The 13,209-nt window shown below is 39.9% G+C and overlaps 1 protein-coding gene across 2 annotated transcripts in view; it reads right to left on the bottom strand.

Moving 5' to 3' along the window:
* Positions 1–10,891, bottom strand: part of ncoa3 (nuclear receptor coactivator 3) — a 35,571-nt gene extending 24,680 nt beyond the window's left edge. The window contains exons 1-2 of one of the 2 annotated variants that reach the window (XM_043252104.1): positions 10,764–10,843; positions 190–244 (exon numbers count right to left, since the gene is read on the bottom strand). The gene's annotated coding sequence lies outside the window, so the exon portion shown is untranslated. Of the gene's footprint in view, positions 1–189; positions 245–10,763 lie in introns of both variants that reach the window. The other variant, XM_043252103.1, reaches the window with a different exon arrangement.
* Positions 10,892–13,209: the final 2,318 nt, after the last annotated feature.

The raw sequence follows: 13,209 nt of genomic DNA, 5'->3' as shown, positions 1-13,209 counted from the left end.
CCTCACCTGAATTAAAACAAAACTAAACCTATTAATAAACCTAGAGACTTCCTGTAAAAGTGTATTCTACATCTAGAACTGCTAACACAAAGTGGCAGCTAGCTTTCGGCGCTTTACAGAGCAGAATGAGCAGGGTTAAAGGCCAGTTGCTTTTGTTGGCTTGTTCTTTTCTTAAAGATAACCTCTGACCTGCTCCGGGGTCAGCAGCGTGTTCTCGCCACTACTGATGGTGTCTGACTGGGTGCTGAGAGAGAGAGAGAGAGAGAGAGAGATATCGGTCACTACGCACTGATCCTGAACACTGTTTGGTCAGATGCTGATTGGAGACAAGCTCAGGTGATGAGTCAATCTGTCAGGAAGCATTGTGACACTTTCCTTAGGCAAAAAAGACATATCGGCCTTTTAACGTGCTCCAATTTCTAAGCATCTGACAGAACTAACAAATCATTGCGGATCAATTCACACTATAAGGCAGATATCGGTACATTTCAATCAATCGGAGTAATTTAAAGGGATAGTTCACTCGACAAAAATTCATTGGTTTTTTCATCCTTATGCTGTTACCATGAAATACTATATTTTTGGATAATTTTTTTGCGTGTGTGAAATTGTTTGTCCACAAAACAAAAGCCAAAAGATAGATATTTTGGATCCCAAAACACAAAAATATCTTTGTGTTCTGATGAAGAAAAAAAATTTTTTTTGACAAAGCAAAGCAATAATCGCTTGCAAAACTGAACGGAATATTACGTGGCTTGTCAGTGATCTACGGGTGTGCATTAACCGCGGCTTCTTTTGAAAACAGCTGATGGAGATTTTGTCCAGAAAGGTAGTAAAAATCCTGATGTTTACTATGGCCCCACTTACACTTGTGTGTTTTCATTTTTACAACGAAACTATCCTTGTCTACACTGCTGTTTTTACCACGTTTCAGAACCATCGGCCATGTACACTGGAGACTGATTATCGATGCCGATATTAAGCATTTTTACGATTATCGGTATCGGCCATTTTCAAACCCGATTTGAAAATCGTTTGATTGTGAAACAAGCTATTTGGCGCTGATGCAGCCTGTCTGAACTTAACACTATGTGGTCTAGAGCAATTTCCGCCCACCGCGCATCTGATTTGTTGGGAGTCACAAGTCTGACCAATTAACGCGAAGCCTGAGGGCACTGAAAGTTTTCACTGTCTGTTCACAGAAAGAGCTTTCTAACTGGAGTTGCTTTAGTGATCACGCATCAGTGTCTCTAAAAAAAGGCAGCAACAGATGTAGCTGAAGTTGCAATAAATCATAATCCACTACACTTAAGTTGTAAAACACCTCAGTATTATCTTTTTATTGTTTCCGCGTTGGGGAAAATGCGGATGGAATCGCGGAATTTAGTCTTATAAATGGAACTTACTATATAACACGGAATGTCACAGAATTGATCAAACTTTACTACAGTGCGTTACGTTACTGAAGTGTTTTCTGCATCCGGCATCTCACCTAATGAGGACATAGGTATTTTAAAAAACATCCCTGCAACTCTTCTGAGTGTCACTTTTTCATCTGAGTAAAACTTTCATCATATCATATACATAGGGTAGACTTAAAAGGTCCTCATGGCAATCTGTCAAAATAAAAATTTGGTTATCTGCTACTGCAGTAATTATTACGTTCGTTTAAAAACTAAAAGAAATTACTCAAACAATATGCTATTTCTTCCATTTTTTATTTTAATAGTAAACCCCTTTGTTCGCCAAAAATAGTTTAACTGTCATTTGATTTTGTGTCTTTTATGCTTTAATTTGCACTTCACTGTAAAACTAATGGAAATTACTGTCACATGGGCCAAGATTAAGATACTGTCATATAAATTGTGGTGATCTTAATAACTTAAACAATAGCACTATGAAGACGTTTAAATTATTTACTCTTATTGTAAGTTAATCAACTGATGTGCACTAGATGATGAATTGTCACCTCATGTAGGTTACGATTATGTCATCGGAAAATAATTGATGAAGAAATATAAGAGGTTATGCTATTACACATTTTTAACATGTAAGATATTGAAGCCAAATACTTACATTTCCCAAGCTGTTTAGCTGTAGCACAGTATTCATAAGCTAAAGCATAAAGCATTCAGTGGCTCCCACTATTAACTCTCTCTTTATTGTAGAAGAGGAAGACAAGAGTAAAAGGTGCAACCAACACCAGGGAAGGCAGTTTATGTCAGAGCCCTTGTTATTCTTAATTTTGACATTAATTACATTTTTACACCAGACATATATCAGTTCTCGGTCTGAAAAACACATATCTGCCAACCTCTAATCTACACTACACTTCTGAAAACGCATGTCAGGTATAATCATAGATATGCATAGGTAGATTATGCATAGTTCCCTATTATTTCGATGGGTCTGCGTGATTAGATGGGTTGAACGACGAATCTACCTACAGATGTCTATAGGTACAAAACAATGAGCATTATGTTATTGTTTACACGGTCGTCAAGGACACGCAGAGCGAACGTAGGCAGCTACAACATCGAAAAATTTACACTGAAATGCAACCCCAGAGTTTTCAAAGTAAAACCTGAATGTGGTATCTCCGAAGACGAGCAAAGGTCTTAAGGGGTTCTGAACGACGTGAGGCTGAGCAATTTCCTTTTTTGGTTGAACTAACCCTTTAAACAATGCGTTTTAGCATGTGCACTAAATGATAAGCTCACACAAAAAGTCTTAAAAAAAGCCAAAATGTTAGCCTACATCAAAAGCTGTACAACAATCACAACAAGCTCCATTGGGACACCTTCTGTAAAATCTTTGCCATTTGTTGTCACCATTTACAGTCTGTACTCCATACTAAAAAGACAACAGATTGGATTGGTTCACCCAATGAAGTGTCTGCAAAAAAAAATGACAAAAGTCAAAATGCGAAATGAACGTAATAAATCATCCAAACTGTGTCAGTCTGCGTTCTTGACATCAGCGTTCTGCCTCGTCATTTGCAAAAACACAAAGGGTGAAAGGTAAAGCAGCTTATGACAGTATGATGTGATATATATAGCGTTAGGACTTTGGCAGTGTGTGTGTATACATAATTTGATTTTAATTAAAATTTAGTAATGACAAAAGGCCAAAGCAATTGCAAGCTGCTCTATTAATAGTGCATTGGATAGATGGACCTCCTAGAGGGAAGAGGACGCCCATCATCTTTTCCACAGCGAGGAGAGCTGTCCCCACCCACGAATGGCCTCGTCACCTTGACAACAGGCCACAAACATGAGTGAAGCCATGGCGACAGGCAGACAGACAGCAGAGACCAGGATGTAATCTCTTTTACCACACGGTCTTGGATGCTAACCAGTAGAATGACATGCATTTCAAACTGAAAGCCATAAGACCCTCACACATCCTGTGGCACACGCATCTAAATCCAGAATCTTAATATGAATCGACATGGAAATCTTCAATATATTCAATGCAAATATGCACTGGCGAACCACAGAACGCAGATTGCGGTGTCCATTCAGTCTGTCACGCTCTGTGATGAGCGACACATGTGTCTCAGGTGTGTGACCGGTCCCGACAGCACACGGCGGCTGCGACAGTGCCTAATTAAAACATAAATGATGTGATTAAAGGGACAGAGCGTTGCTTTTCCCCACCTGGTGCAACCTTTTTTGTCGAGGCCGGCGCATGAGGTGCATCTGCTCTGCTGCAAAGCTACGATGACAACACGTACCCGTTTTCTCCCCGAGCTTGTATTCTACCTTTGATTTAATCACTGCGATGCTAAAATCCTATTCAGCGTTGTCCCTTCAACATCATCAGATTACCGGCCTGAGACAGAGAGATTATGGACTATGTGACGCTCCTCAGGAACAAAAGAATAAGCTGAAGCCTATGGAAATACACAGTGCAAAAGAGGGGTGCATCAGCCTTGGATGCAAATAGGCTTTGCGGTATAAAGGTAGACATAAAAAGAACATCAGACACCATGCAAAAACTGCAGACCACGCTTCAAATAGTATTGCAGAGGGTTGCTTCCATAACATGTCTTGTCCAGTGCACTTTTTATAGTCCAATTTATTGCAGATCTTACCTTTTGTTTGACTACACCATCAGAAAATAATATGGCTATGTAACATTTGAGTTAAATTATCAGCAAAAGTTACTAAATTGTGACACACCAGCGTTTCAAGTTTGGGGTCGCTAAGAATGTTTTTGTAATGCTCACTAGACTGCATGCATTTGATCAAAAACACATTAATAACTGTAATAAAGTGGAATTACAGGACTAGTGAAATTTATTATTGTAGTTTTTTTCTGTTTTAATACATTTTGAAATGTAATTTTATTTTGTGATGACAAAGCTATATTTGTAGCAGCCAGTCTTGTCACATGATCCTTCAGAAATCATGCGCATAAGTTCGCTGCTTAACATTTCCTATTATTATTCCTTTTGAAACATTTGTGGTGCTTAATATTTAGCGCAATGACATTTTCCATTATTTTTTTCCCCCTTTTGTTGAATAAAAATAGCATTTATTTGAACTAGGAATATTTTGTAACTTTATAAATTCTAAATTTTAATAAACTATATATTTTTTTAAAACTGTAGTGCATTCAGCTCATTAACAGGTACAAATTAAGGGGTGCTCAACTTAAGGAGAAAGAGGTCAAAAGACTACTTTAAGCAGGAACAGTTAAGCTTTTGGGTAGAAGAGGAAATTGAAAGTAGAAATTAGAGGAAAAGAACAGTTTGTTACAAATGTGGGCAGCAATACTGAAAGACTGAACCTGTGCATGAGACTAAATTTGGCCTCATGACCCACAACTAAACTCTCAACTGAAGTAATGCAGAGTGTTAAAGGCATTGTTAACCAAGAAATGAAAGTTCTTGATGTACTTTCTTTTATGGACTATAGGCTATAAAATAAGATGTTCAAGACTTGCAATAATTTACTCCGTGGAATGCAAAAAGTCGAATAATGCTGGCCTCAACGAACACTGAAAAACTATTTTGTGTTCCACAGAAGACAGACAGTTGTTGGTCCACTGCTAATTGTGAAAAGTCTTAAAACCGACATGTTGTAATCCATCGCGAGACAAGCAAGAAAGAATGACACTTGGCGTGACTGGCGTCAAACCTAAAAACTTGACATATTGCTTTGACAATATGAAAGAACCCCTCAGACTAGTGATACTAAATGTTGGAACTCGCAAACCCCCGCTCTGCATATTTTGCATGTTTCTTTTGTTCAACACGCCAGATCAAAACAACCAAATGTGTTCCCTACACGGTGTTCACCGCTACTCTGAAAATCGGCTGACGTTTACTGCATTTAAGAACGTGAAATGGCACGTCACTAAATACACGCTCCTTTAGAAATTGTAATTTAGGCATAAAACGTCCACGTTGCAGGGCGCTCGCGGTCAAATGGAACAAACCTCTGAAAGGATATGAAAAGCAAATAAAAAAAGGTTGCAACTGGGACCAGGATTAAAAGGATAGTTGACCCAAACGAGAAAGATTCTATCATTAATTACTCACCATCAAGTCATTCCAAACCTGGAAGAAACGTTACTAGACAGCTTCATAAACGTATGATTAAACCACTGACAATATTAACAATGTCCTTACTACTTTTCTAGGCCTTGAAGTAGTTTTGCCTCCTATGGAGGGTCAGAAAGCTCTCAGATTTCATCAAAAATATCTTAATTTGTTTGCTGAAGACGAATGAAGGTCGCTATGGCTTTGCTGTGACATGCGGTTGAGTAATTACGGTACAATCTTTCATTTTTAGGTGAATTAACTCTTTAAGAATGATATTTCGACATATCTTTTGTGTTGCACAGATAAAACAAAAGTCGCACAGATTTGGAATGACATGAGGGCGAATAAACAACGACAGAGCATTCATTTTTCAGTGAACTAATCCTTTAATTGCAGAGCAAATATTATGCAGCAATGCAGTTCAGTTGTAAAAGTTTTCCAACACTACAGTGGGGTTTTGTAAGTGTGGAATTCTGAGTAACTCTCCACAAACCTTTCGTCAGATCGGGGGGTGGGGATGCTGGCAAAATGAAAACAAGGTGGCCGCTAAGCAGTTGAGAAGTTCATCCAAAGTTGACTTTTTCTCTTTCCATCTCCGTCTTACTCTCTCGCTCCCCCCGTTCTTCCTCTAGGCTCGACTGCCGGAGAACGCATCTGGTAACGTTTACCTCGTGACTTAAAACTTTTCTCTACTATTATACAACAGGGCCCTAAACACAACACAAACACACACAGAGTCTTGCTAACTTTTTACAATGGTAACAAGACCAGACCAGGGCCTTACCCTCCCATGGGCTTATTCAGGTGAACCCGTTTTACGAGCATTCTTCAGCAGAGGGTGAGAAAGCCAAAAAAAGAGAGAGGAAAAAAAAAAAAAAAAAAAAAAAAAAAAAACAGGAGTGTGCACTTTTCACTCTTTAAACCTCGTTAGCCATTTTCCCCTCCTCTTTCTCTCCACTTTTAACAGGAAAACAACTACGGATCGCGGAGAAATGTGTACTGGGCTGGAAAATGCAACAAATTAAGTGCGACAGCATTGAGAAAATGAAAAACCAAACGCGCTATCTTCCTCCACGAGCCCTCTCTCGAGTGAAAGTCTTCATGCACAGAGAGTGTTTGCATGTATTTCCAAGTTTCACTTTCAGACACCCACAGCACTGCAGAGAGCTTCCTTCCGCGTATGTGTGCATATCGTGCACACGCCATCGCGAGGCACATCCAGCTCGTCGTCACCGCCCGAACGACCTTGAGCCAGTCGTGCAGGAGTGTCGTCATGGCAACACAGCTTTACACAAGCAGCCACAGCTGGATGCAACTTACACATTCCTCTTAAATTCGACTCGTGCTATAGGACACTGAAGGGAGCTGTAAAACGTAGCGGCGACGCTCGCACGAAGATGCACATGCCATGCAGAGACTCTTAATTATGACTCACAAGTTTCCAAATGAATCGCACACAGAATTTCTGACTCGCGAAAGACAAACCTTCACGGCTGAGCTCTTGATTGGGTGTCTAAAAAGGGAGAAAGTTCGCAACGCGCCGTTCACGGGCCGAGCACGCAGAAAGAAAAAGCGAAAATTTATTCCAAGATTACCTGGCGCTAAAGGTGTACAAAAGTGGACGAGTGAAAGGAGTTGAATTTATTGCTCGCTCTCGACTTCACTGAGGACTAACTTCGCTTTTTTTCCCCCTCTGGTTAGCGGAATGGAAAGTTACAAGGATCTACAAATTAGCGTTATAAATCACGGCACGAGCTCCAAATCAGAAATATTTATGTCTGAAAATGTTTTCGTTGAAGATCTGAACAGCGCAATAAATCTTTAATGTCCTGTAAGCTCCAAACGGTTCGTTTTTCGATTCATTTTGCACACATGAGTCACTGAGATGCGAGTCAACCTGGCCACGCGTATTAAAAGTTAACAGGGCTAAAATACCCGCCTGCACCAACACCTTTAACTACTCCGAGCAAAAAGCCATCGCAAGTAGCAGGTATCACATTTCAATTAGTGCAACAATCAAGCTTTTGTTTCAACCCACTGCCACCAACACAAGCGCCTCGGAGCAACACTATACACCCCCCACCATTAATCTTACATTTGAAACAAACACACAGATACATGATATAACTGGACCATTTTCCCTGCTCTGAAAATAACCGTCACCCACAACCACACCGTTTTCCTTCTTTCGCTCTCGCACGGCGCTCAGACAACAGCGGAGTTTCAACTACTGCGGACTGTCAAATGCAAAATGAGCAGGGACGATCAGATAAGTGTCAAAAAGGTGACGAGAAGCACATTAGTCTTTCTGTTGTTTCACCCGTCGCAGCCTCCTGCGATCCGAGAGGAAACCTGAAATACATCACTGCACAGCATCCGCAATCGACACGGGAGGAATTTTTCGCCCCCAAAAGTAACATTGTTTCCGTCTCGCGTGGGGCGCAAAATGTGAATTCTGGGTAAATATCCTGCTCGTTCGTTTTGAAACGGCGGAAGTAAACGGGGGACTGTGCCGGTCAAGCTCCAAATTTTTAGGAAAGTAAATAAATACAAATAAAAGCGGGTCATGAGACTTTGTGCATGTCTCCTGAAGTCACATGATGGTTTTGCGTCATAAACGGACAAATCTCGTGAGTGAATTGTTGTTTTGAGTCGGATGGCGTCACTGAAATGGCTGATCGGGTTCACACACAGACATTTCGAATCTGTGCTGTTGTAGTTGATTAAAAATAAAACTAGTAAACTGACAAAAGCACTAAAAATGCTAAAATGCTTAAATATTAAGAAATGCTATATTAGTGTATAAATAATACTAAAATAACATTGACACAGATTAATGATGCTTTAGTTAATGGCCACTAGATGGCAAGATTATCAGTGAATAATAACTTAAGTTTTGGCCTGTGCGTCGCACAATGTTTCATAATACAGAAAATAAAGCACACAAATTAAAAGATATGATACTTTACGGTGCTTTTGCCACGTTCATTTTGCCAAATGTTCCTAATAATGACAGTTTTCATATTTTTTGGACTGATCGTTACTTTAACCACAACAACGGTCACTAAAATAAGACAAAACATAAATTTTCTATCCAAAACTCAGACGGCCCTTCAAAAATCATGGGAAATCTTTCGCACAAGCGCTTTTTTCTTCCCCTGAGAGCGTCCGAGTTAATGAGTTATAGAAGCCGAGCTAACAAATGGACGAGGACAGGGAATCTATGCATCCTTTAATTCTTAACCCCATCTGCAGTCAAAGCGTTCAACACAAGATTGATTCATAGTTAATGCAGCCTGACGCTCGGCGTGTGAGAGAGAGGGAGCTGGGGAGAAAGGAACAGATAAAGGGGGAAGGGGGGGCTCAGCCTGCGACCAGTGTGAAGAAGAGTTCAGAGGGTCTTTTCCCACACGCAGTCAGGGCATTTGTGGGTCCCGTAGCGTGTGAGCACCACCATACACCACTGTGCATAAAGCATGCTCTGTTCTCATGCGTTTAGCTACAGAAATGCTTACATGAAACTATTTTTATACGACGAATAGCAAAGTGCAAAGTGCACTACGGGCTAAAGAGGCTGCAGCTTTGAAATTTAATAACATAATTATTAGGAAGATTTGCGCTGCGCTGTAGAGACAATATTAAAAGCAAATCGGTCACGCTTCTAAAAATATGTCATTAAACGGTGCAAGCATGTCACCTGCCTGCACCTTCATTGTCCAAATAACAAGCAAAAATATATTTTAAAGCCTCTACATATGTCAGCATGAGCACATGCGGATTTTGGGGAAACGTTGGTCCTACAAATGTGGTTCTGTGATGCTTCTATAAATGGGCAGTGAATATTTTCAAAACAGTGGGATGTGGTCGAACTCCCCTAGCTCAGAAACTGCTGCATTCGGATCGCAACGCAACACAAATCGCTGTGAATTCAGAGGAACTTCCACAAAGTTTCCAACAGCGCTGCAGTGCACCGAATACCTCGGGCTAAATCATTGCAATTAACATTGCAATGGGAGTGTTAAAAATAGTGTCTCTGATAAGAATCGCTCACGTTCCTGCGTGCAACAATGTGCACCTTTAAAAGAGGCCCGTCATGTTCAGCAGCACTGTCTGGGGAGAGAGTTCACTGAGGTTTGAGACACAGCCATAATTACAGCATCCAATGCAGTCGTTATGACCTACATCATCATGACAAATATGCTATATAACGACCCCAAAAAAATCATACAAGACATCACAGTGGCACATCCTCCTGACCCCTGCATCACTCAAGTGGTCAACATTGATTTGAACTGTTTTCTCGGCTAATTAATACACCACAGGTTAGCAGGTAGCAATGCAAAAGCACAAAACGCTGTAAATAGTGCCCGGCTTTAATTTGTTTTCTTCTTGTGATCGTTTAATCTCCACCCACTTTGACATTAACCAGGAAACTATGTTGTTGTTTGGGTCATTTGAACTTCATCGTATTGAACGGAGAGCAAAAGTTACACAACATAATAAAAAATATAATCATTAATCGCATAGCAAAACGACACACAACGCATCTGACACGTCGTTCGAGGCCACTAAACTGTTCAATAACGGTCAGAATCGAAAAGTTGCTCAAAATTAGCATTTATGATTTTGACATTTAATGGGTTAAGGCTGTGTTCTGCTTAAGCATACTAACTTTAGACCATGTTAAACCATCAGGTGATCAAAAAAAACTGGTAAACAAACTTGCTGCTGATCAAAGAATTAATACGAGCACAACTCCACATTTTATTAATCTCAATGTTATACAAACCAGCAACGGGAATAGCACATTAATTACAAAAATAAGTTAGCCGTGTAGGGTTGTTGTTTATCTCAAAAGATTCAGACTGGTTTGAAACCTTTACAAAATGTTAATTAACTTAGGAAAACAGTGTTAAAACTGCGTCTGCTTAATGGCAAAATGTTAACAGGATCCCATAAGAATTAAAGAAATAAAACCCACAGACGGATCTTGTTATGAAAAGTAAACAAACATGCTGGAGAATGTTGTCTCTGGCAACACTGTGTTACTACGATTATTGTCTCAAAGGCAGAATAACTAGGTGGCAAGATCCCCACCGTGGACAAGAATATACTTCTGAACAACCGGCATCGCGTAACACTGCTTCACGAACACAACAATTGCTTAAATGTATCCATTTACGAACGCGATGAAGTGATTCGGTTCACTTACCGGTGTAAATGTATCCCGTGAAACACTCCAGTTTCTTTAAGCCACTTCTACGCATCCGCCATCTTCAGCATTAGCTATGTTTGTTTAAATGGGAAACACTCCCAAAGCTTAAAGAAGCCTGCCCGAACCATGCGCGCGGGGGATTCTGGGCAACGTAGTTCCGCCAGCCGGCCGATCCGCGCATTCCACACAGAGCTAGAGTGTAAAGAAACTACAAGTACATGAACCCCCGCAGATCGAAAAATAGACATCCAGTAGGAGATGGGCAGTAGTAGCAATATCGTAAAAAAATATAGTGCATTTATTTTTAGCTCATCCGAGGGCCACATAGAGATAACAGCCACGTATCCCTAATGAGTGAGCTGACGTACACCTTTATTTACATACGTTGAGTGTGACGAATTCGTGGTCTTCGCGAGAGATTAATTAATCATTTTGCAGCACAGCTTTTTAGTCATAATCTGTAAAATCCAATCACTTTATCGGTACTACAACAGCATATGCGTAAGTCTCATGCTATTCACTAACATTGAATACACAGTTTAATACACAGTCGAGATTCACAAGCAATATACACACAAAGTTTACATTACACAATATACACGATGTACAAGCACTTAAACAGGCTACTTGAAGTTACACGAATAAGTTGCAGAACGCTTTTCAGTATGCACTATACTGCATAATGTAAATTAGTTTGCAACCGAAAGTGATAGAAATACTGTGGATATTTGTGTTGGAAAATATAGGCTATATTTTTGAGACATTTTATTCGTCATTATAAAGACATTATATTATGCACTGGTTTTATTATGCGTTGAAGTAAGCTATTGTTCGCATTGATAATGCATGGCAATCACACACATACTGTGGGATTTTGCATGGTTAGGAAGAAATTTGGTCTTGTAAAGGTAAATAAAAAACCCATAAAAATATTTTAACTGTGAAAATAATATTTAATCATTAATAAAAAAAAATGTAATAATAAACCATAAATATTTTAGAAACTGCTGCATGTGCAAAATGTATTGTGCAACATATATGACAGAGCAAACATTGAAAGCATTACTGTATTATCAAAGGCGTGTGTTTCTATGACTGATATGCATAATAGGGTTGCGTTTTGTCGTGCATATTCCTATATTTAGATCTTTGTGTATAGATGAATAAATGGTCAAAAAGGCATTTTAGGACACACTCGTATTCTTGTGGTCTGCAGAGGCTGTAAGTGCTCTGCCCTCTGAAGACCAGACCTGGAAGATAGCAATGAACTCGTCTCCATGGTGATCTCTGAGGCATACCAGTGTAGAATTTCAACTGTTGGAGAAGGAGACAGCGCTAAAGAGGGAGGGAGGGAAGGAAAAAGAGAAGGGAGGTAGGAACAGTGGGAGGGAGGGGGAGGGGAGAACGGAGAGAGCGAGAGAGAGACAGACAGACAGAGTGTGTGAGAGAGAGAGAGAGAGAGAGAGAGAGAGAGAGAGAGAGAGAGTAGTAATTAGCTCAATGCTTGCTGTTTCCTGTCATGACAGTTCCCTGCTATACAACCCTTAGTCTTATCTATCCAAAAACATAATTGTGAACCAGAAGTATTAAGCATTTTAGCCATAATAATCACTGAGGGAAACCCATACACCAATAGAATGAATTTTCACATTTCATTTGTGGACTTAAATGCGTGTTCAAAGTTGAAGCAGAGTTGTACTTTTTAGATCTTAATTTGAAACACCGAAGAATAATAACACGCTGTATGAGATAAAAAACCTCCAATCACGAGCATATTTGACCACAAAACTGAGGGTACCCCCAATAACATTCTTCAGAAACCCAGAAAGAGGCCCATAGACCTGTTGTTGTTCCCTCCCCCAATTCACAGCACAATCTGACTTCCCCCTTCTGAGAGTGTGAGATGGTTTACCCCCCAACCCCCTCGCTCTGTCTGTCCCCTTTGAAAGGACAGGAGATAGCAGTTTTAAAGGACAGGAGATAGCCCCCAATCATCTAGATCTATAGATTCTCTACCTGCAAACATGCAGTCATGAACCTCTCGTTCACCCATCCCCTCTCCAGATGAAGTGCTTTAAAGATTTACTAGGTTAAATCACCACTTCAGGAATGTATGAATGAAGAGTGAGTAACACAACATGCAATAATTTAATCTGTTTAATTCAAGGTTAGGAAATTCTATCACTATCCTTGAAGCTCTTTAAAGGGATTATTCACCTGAAAATAAACATTCTGTCACTGCTTACTCACAGACGTGTTGCTCCAAACCTGTATTTTTTCCCCCCAGTGGAACCTAGAAAAAGACATTTTGAAAAATGGCTCATTGTTGTTGTTGTTGTTGTTGTTGTTTTTGCCCATACAATAGAAGTCAGTGGGTACTGAAGCAGTTTGGCCTACCAAAATTCGTCAAAATATCTTTTTTTGGTGTTCTGATAAAAAAAAA

This window comes from Puntigrus tetrazona, chromosome 11 (assembly GCF_018831695.1).
Source record: "Puntigrus tetrazona isolate hp1 chromosome 11, ASM1883169v1, whole genome shotgun sequence".
Classification (NCBI taxonomy): domain Eukaryota; kingdom Metazoa; phylum Chordata; class Actinopteri; order Cypriniformes; family Cyprinidae; genus Puntigrus; species Puntigrus tetrazona.
The sequence above is the reverse complement of the archived record's forward strand: the minus strand, read 5'-3'. Positions and strand labels throughout refer to the sequence as shown.